Source organism: Alosa pseudoharengus, unplaced genomic scaffold (assembly GCF_046254945.1).
Source record: "Alosa pseudoharengus isolate Yale_2024_CS ecotype anadromous, Long Island Sound unplaced genomic scaffold, YU_APseudo_1.1 YU_APseudo_1.1_scf_1, whole genome shotgun sequence".
Lineage (NCBI taxonomy): Eukaryota > Metazoa > Chordata > Actinopteri > Clupeiformes > Clupeidae > Alosa > Alosa pseudoharengus.
Genome location: NW_027468564.1, coordinates 51,828,016 through 51,834,992, shown reverse-complemented (window position 1 = coordinate 51,834,992; position 6,977 = coordinate 51,828,016). Strand labels below are relative to the sequence as shown.

The window sequence follows — 6,977 nt, the reverse complement described above, 5'->3', positions numbered from 1 at the left end:
AGCACTGCTCTGTTCACTGATCACAGTATATGATCTTTAAATCAGTTCTTGGCAATTCAGCCAATTCAGCTACATAAGGGGGTGTACCTCTTTCAAAAATGTAAATACAATTGTTTTAGAGCGGAATACATATATACATAGTACTGTATTAATAACTGTATAAGGATGTTAACAATCTTCAATAGTCGAATATCAGTCAAAATTACATCACTATCTTGAACTTCGTAATCTAGGGTAGAATCGAAGTTGTAGCCACATCCTATATTTTCTTTTGAGAATGTGACCCAGTTGAGACCCATGCAGTACCCTTGTTCGGTAAGCCAATTTCTAGTCAATGTATATTCATTTGCGTTGTCCATGTGGGTCCCAGCATGAAAAGCCCAGTCTCACAGGTTGCCAATGACATACATCTCCTTCTGAAGTATGCTTTTCTTTGCCTGTTTGCTGTCCTTGGATAAAGACTTTCAGTTGTTTATATTCAATCTTTCTTTCTCAGTTTGATATCTGTAGGAAAATGTAGAAAAAAATAAGTAGTCGGGCTAAAAGGATTGATTTGCATGGGCAACGCAAATAAAATGGGCTAGAATCATCGGGTTTGTTTGATGACTTTTAAAGGTAAACAATGAAATTATGAACTGCATTACCCTTGTGTAGTTTGGCCAATTATTTCCTTGTCAAACAAGTAGGTTTTAATTTGCAAGGCTTGTTTCAATAGTTCAACCTTATGCTATTTTAATGTTTTTTTTGTTTAATTGTTTCCCTGCATCTGCCAAATAAGAGCCACATAAAACAGGCCAAACCAGTTCAAGTGACAGCAAGGTTGTAAAAATACCTCTGATCTAGGCAACTTGTCATATCTTGATTTGCCATCTTTCTTCCTTATTACTTGTTTTTGACACGTCAGCACAACTTTAGACACACTTTCTCTTCAAATGTTTTTGTTACTGAAACCCCAGCCATTTGTACCCTAGAAATGTCCCTCTTTAAAAGTCAAAAACTTCACATACCTATACAGGGGCGCCTTAATGCCACCTGAGGCCCCTGGGCTACATGTCCCCCCCCCCCCCCCCCCCCCCCCAACCGCAAATATTAATTATGATTAAATGATACCCGGCCCGCGATCTGACCCGCCTATTTACATAACGTGCGCTTTTGGTTAATAAAGCCTAACATGCAGTGTAGCCTATCATTATTGAGATCATTATTATTATCATTACGAAAACAAGCGTTTCACTTTTACAACACTGGCTGTAGCAGGCTAAGTTAAATGATGGGTTACACATATGAACGTTTCATTTGTCGTGCCGGGGGGTTCCCCAGGAGGGTTTTTTTGAAATTCTGTCTACATAACACATTTTTTAAACGCAGTTTGGGACAGAAATAATTTTAGCCTACAGAACAAGCAGCTGGCTCATGTGACGTGAACATTGGCTAGGCCTACCTTATGCATTATCACTACGTAGGCTACCTTACATGGAGACATATCTCACGTTAACAATGGAGAAAACATAACGAATGGGTTAGCACAAACTTAGCTTTTGATAAACGGAGATGTAGATCACTAATTAATTTCTTTGCGCAACAGCCCATGTTCTGCGTTCACTCCAGTGAGACAAGTGAAATACATGTTTTTAAAGCCGTTTCATTGCCAGGTAGGCCTATTTGCTACAATATTTACCTGCTATATTTTCATGGACAGTTACAGGAATCAACGTCATTCGTTATCGTTGCTTCAATCCTATCCACGTTATCAGTCAGTCAGTTTGTCAGTCAGTTTCAGCCTCTCCTCTAGCTCCTCTACACACCCGTTGGGATTTATTAAGTTTGTTACATTTTGTTACACTTTAGAAGAGAAGACAAAGGGGGCCTCTGCAAGGATGTCATTGCCATTGTGCGATGTGCTCAATTATTTAGGCTAGCTCCAGAGTAGGCTAATGACTGATGCCGCGAATACGGACACGGCCGTTTATTATTATTGATAATAATAATTATTATTAGGAGGCCCCTCATTGGTCGAGGCCCCTGGGCTGAAGCCCAGGTAAGCCCCTGCATTAAAGGAGAAGTTCGGTGTGAAATTGACCTTAGCTGTACTGAAAGATGTTGCCGAGTACTTACATGTGTCCAATGGGCGCCTTCGCTCACCCCCTAGCATTCCGAATTACGCCGTTTTTAGCCAAGTAGCTGTAGGGGGCATAGCGTAGCCTATGCAGCTAAATCGCTATTTTTACACAATTAAAAAGGTTCCAAGACCCTCAGAAGTCTACCAATGCAGTGTGGAGTTACTTGGAACCTTTTTAATGGTGTAAAAATAGCGATTTAGTTGCATAGGCAACGCTATGCCCCCACAGCTACTCGGCTAAAAACGGCGTAATTTGGAATGCTAGGGGGTGAGCGAAGGTGCCTATTGGACACATGTGAGTACTCGGCAACATCTTTCAGTACAGCTAAGGTCAATTTCACACCGAACTTCTCCTTTAAGGCGCCAGTGTAGGCTACCTATATATATATATTAGGGATGTTACGGTCTTCATTGATCATAACATTCTAATTCACCACCTTGTGAAGTGGGTGGGTCTCTGATAATGTTCTAAACTGGTTTCAAACCTACATTACTGGCAGAGATTTTTATGTTAGGAGATCATGTGTCTGTAAAACATGACTTGCCTTTCGGTGTGGCCCAGGGGAGCTGCCTTGGTCCCCTGCTCTTTTCCCTATATATGCTTCCGTTAGGAAACATCATAAGTCAGCATAATGTAAACTTCCACAGCTATGCAGATGATACCCAATTGTATATCTCTGTGGAGCCAACTAACCCAGATGGCCTTTGCTCCCTTATCACATGCTTAACCTCCATGAAAGGTGCTATACAAATAAAGCTTATTTTTAAAGTGCCCATATTATGCAAAAATCACTTTTTCTGGTATTTGGGGTGTTATTGTGTGTCTCTGGTGCTTCCACATGCATACAAACTTGTAAGAAAAACCATCCATGCTGTTTTGAGTGAGATACAGGTTTCAGAATTGATCCCACCTTCAGCCTCTGGGTGAGCTGTTCAAAATCGCCACGGGTTTTTACGTCACAAGCCGAAATATTTGAATATTCCCACCCCCTCAGAGCATACGTACAGTGTCTCCACCCACCAGGTTCAGCAGTAAACTTCTCGGATAGCAGCCATTTTGTTACCGATTTGGAAGCACTGGTTCGGATTAGACACCATGTCGAAGTCCCATGCGAAATGCTCTGTTGTTGGCTGTACAAAAGAGCACAAAACACTACATCGTGTCCCAGCCGAAGAGGACAGAAGAGCGGCATGGATTGAGTTCATTTTTGATGGCAATATCCTTGCTACAGTTGGCAAGAAACTGGCAACAATCATTTTGAGACTGACTGTTTCTCAAACTACAGTCAGTACAAGGCAGGATTAGCCGGGAAACTAATCTTAAAAGACGGCGCAGTACCTGCAGATGAGGAACATGTAAGTAGTTCTATACAATTTCATTTGTAAATTAGGGTAAACTCGTGTGTGTTGTAGCAGTGTTTTGCCATTGACACCGAGGCGGCTAACCGCTAGCGCTAGCTTCTAACATTAGTTAGTTTACAAGTCTGCTTGGTTTCTCCTGCAAAGACATTGTCCAGCGAAACTTTCGAAAGTTGTGCATTTGTAAAAGATTTCTATGCTGTAATTGGTTGCGCAACAAAAAGTCAGTTTAAAACAAGTGTGTGTGTGGGCGAGATTACAAGTTTGGTCGTCAAGCTACAGTAGATTTTTGCCCACCACATCAGAAGATACAGTAGCTAGGCCTAGCTCGCCCCTAATCCAAACATGTTTCTTATCTTTTTAGCAGCTAATTCATGTATAAGGGAGATGTCAAATTGTGCACGTATTTACCTGTGTTTATTTTGCAATTCTACACGAACTAACCAAGCAGTGTTTTGCTAAACTAACCAAGTAGGTAGTGTTATGCCACCGTACAAGGCAACGCTAACCGCTAGCTTAGCAATCAGCATTGTCTCGACATTCAAACCCTGTGACAAAATCGGTCATGCAGTACACATCCTCGGCGGTTTCGGGGAATTTGCTAAAATAATGCGTTTGGAAATGTTTTCTGAACTGGAATATGTTAGTGTTGTCCAGGGTAGAACAAGTGTATGGTTGAAATTACTACATCACTGGACAATTTACACTCAAAGCCAACCATTATTTGTAATTAGTTTCTTCTCTTGTGTAGTATTTATTAGTGATCCTTTTTTAACTTGATGTAGCTGTTGGCATACATGTAAGATGAAGTTGATGTCATTTCTCTTTTTGTATAGGCCAGTACATCATAAACATTACATACAGAAGAAAGACTACAAAATATATTGGTTGCCAGACTGAGCCCCCTGAAAGAAAGAGTGTTGGCACACAACTGTCTTCTTGGTCATTACCAAAAATATGATATGTACTATATATATATATATTTTTTTTTGTCTTTCAGGAACTCCTGCATTCTACAATCTAGAAAAAGGAGCTGACCAAGAAGACTGTCCTGAAGGATATTGCCAAACTCAGTCCCCACTATCAGACGTCCTCTTTGGAGGCGTTCCATAGTGTCATTCTGCGGTTCGCACCCAAAAACGTGGTCTATCCATATCTGGGAATGCTGTGCAGGTAAATGAAACTATTTATTCTTTGAGAATATTTGCCCATTCCTTGAAATTGTCTTCATGTCTGATTTTCTTTTTACTGTCCAAGACTGGCTGCACTGCATTATAATGAGAATGCTAATCGAGGACAAGCCACCACATCTTCAGGGGATCCTCTTTACAAACTGAGCTTTCCAAAATCCAGGAAGGGAGAGTGCAGAGCCAGACCAGTGAAGACAGACGCTACATTCCGTAAGTTTTTTTTTTTTTTTTTTTTACACAAAAACAAACATTTACATTGTACATGACAAAGTACTGCAACAGTGCTTTCAACACAATAAATAAAACCAAACAAACGTATTTAAATACCTGAGAAACTACAAAATTTCATGTGCAAAATGAACAGTTGTTGAATAATGTAGTAAATTATACTAGTGATTCACTTTTTTGTGTGTATGTGTTTTGCACAGGGTATGTTGATGATTTGATGGACATGATCATGGAGAAAGTCTTTGTTGAACCATCATCGTATGGAGACAAGATTCTGAAGATAAACATCCCGCCGGACCTGTCTTCACAATATGAGCATCCAGACAAGGAGGAGGTCATCGCCAGCTATGTCTCAAGATTCAATCAAGGGGCGGGAGTTTGAAGCCTACATATCTTCCATGGGCGTCAGGAAACTCCCGTCACGACACATGAGGCGATCACTACCCGTATCTTTCTACCAAGGAAGCCCCAGCACCAGCTCACAAAACTTCTGTAGGCTTAATACCTGTAACGACTGAGAAAAATGAACATTGCTAGTCAAAAGGTTTTATAATGTATGTCTAATTTGGAATCAGTGAATCATTCAATACTGTATTTTTATGTACAATGACAGTGGTAAATAAATGTTTATTGCATGTGTAAAATGCTTCATGTGAATGTGTAATATACAGTTTGCTAAGGAAATACTTGGCTATAAGTTCAAGAAAAAAATCTGAAAGAGGCTTTGGCAGACTATATTTGCTTTATTATGTTGTATGTGAATATAAGTAGGTTATTACAGATAACTCACTGCTCTATTCCACATAACTGTAAAGGACCGTAGTCAGCCCTGTAAATGTTGCATGCATTCTGCAGTGAGAACACATTTAGACCGTCCAGGTTTAGAACCTGTTTGCCTATCATACATGGAGGCCTTTCATCCAGCTGCTGCAGCCGTCTTGTAACCTATTATGCATAACATAAGGTAAGTATCAGTATATTTTACCCAATAATAGCACCCACGATTACATTTGAACGAGCGTGCTCCAGCTAGCTAGTACTTTTTCTCAGCCTGCAAGGATTAAAGTTCTCCGTCATAGGACGGATTTCCGTCAATTTGATTTTAGAAATGTCATATTTGAGATCGATGCAGATCCGATGAGAAAAAAAAATAGGAGGGGGGGGGACTACCTTTGCTTTTCCAGAGAACACGTATGGAGGACTATAACGGTCTAAAAGTTGGATTATAGTGACACATTATATACAGCTGATGAGGTTGGCCAATCCGTTTAACTTTTTTGGATATGATATTGTGAGCTCTGTGCGAATTCGGAGAAGAAGCGTGTTCTTTCCGTGCATCAATGTAGACAATTTCTTACTATCGCGAACTCTTGTCAGGGGAGGTCATTCATTTTGGGTGTCGCCTATGACTTGAACAGATAGCCTTCTATGCCACCCGATGTAGGCTACTATTATTGTTACCGTTTTTAATCAATGCAACTACATTATGTGTAAAGCGACGCAATATAAACCGTAGCCTATGCAATTTATTATCCCGTCTGTTATGACATGTACAACAATGTTTTTCACAATCTGCGACGGAAGGTTTTGACTGAGCGTGAAAAAAATAATAATATCACTGTCATCATCGCGAACTGTTGAGGAAGGGGCCAGTCTGTGACGCACAGACAGCCTTGTAGCCTATTTTGCTTAGGCCACTTTTAACGACAGTAGGTTGTGAGTGTATGTTGACAAAAAATAACCATACAATTAAAATAGTCAACTTAAAACTTTGCTATAAAATATTATAAATTTATAGCACAAAACCATAACCAGTAGGCCTACCAGAACCTAGCATATTGGCGTCATGATTTGTGTGCGTCTATTTGGCAAGGCCACTAGCTGTCATGGATGCGTTGTTGCTAAAGGAAGGCAGGTGTCAAAAGTTAAAAATTAAATGGATATGGGCAGCTGTTGGAAACGGGGGAGAACTAACAAGCCATGGTGTAAAGAAATTAAAGTGCCAGGGGTTTGCTTTTGCGCGGTTCGCTGCAAGAAAATTGTTTATGGATGCAATAGGAAAACGTTTTAGCACGCCACCA

At 40.3% G+C, this 6,977-nt stretch overlaps 1 long non-coding RNA gene across 1 annotated transcript; it reads left to right on the top strand.

Moving 5' to 3' along the window:
• The first annotated feature begins 2,888 nt into the window (after positions 1–2,888).
• LOC143132576 (uncharacterized) lies at positions 2,889–5,540 on the top strand. The gene is made up of 4 exons (XR_012988335.1): positions 2,889–3,475; positions 4,479–4,651; positions 4,736–4,878; positions 5,097–5,540. It is a non-coding gene; the product is annotated as an uncharacterized LOC143132576 (long non-coding RNA).
• Positions 5,541–6,977: the final 1,437 nt, after the last annotated feature.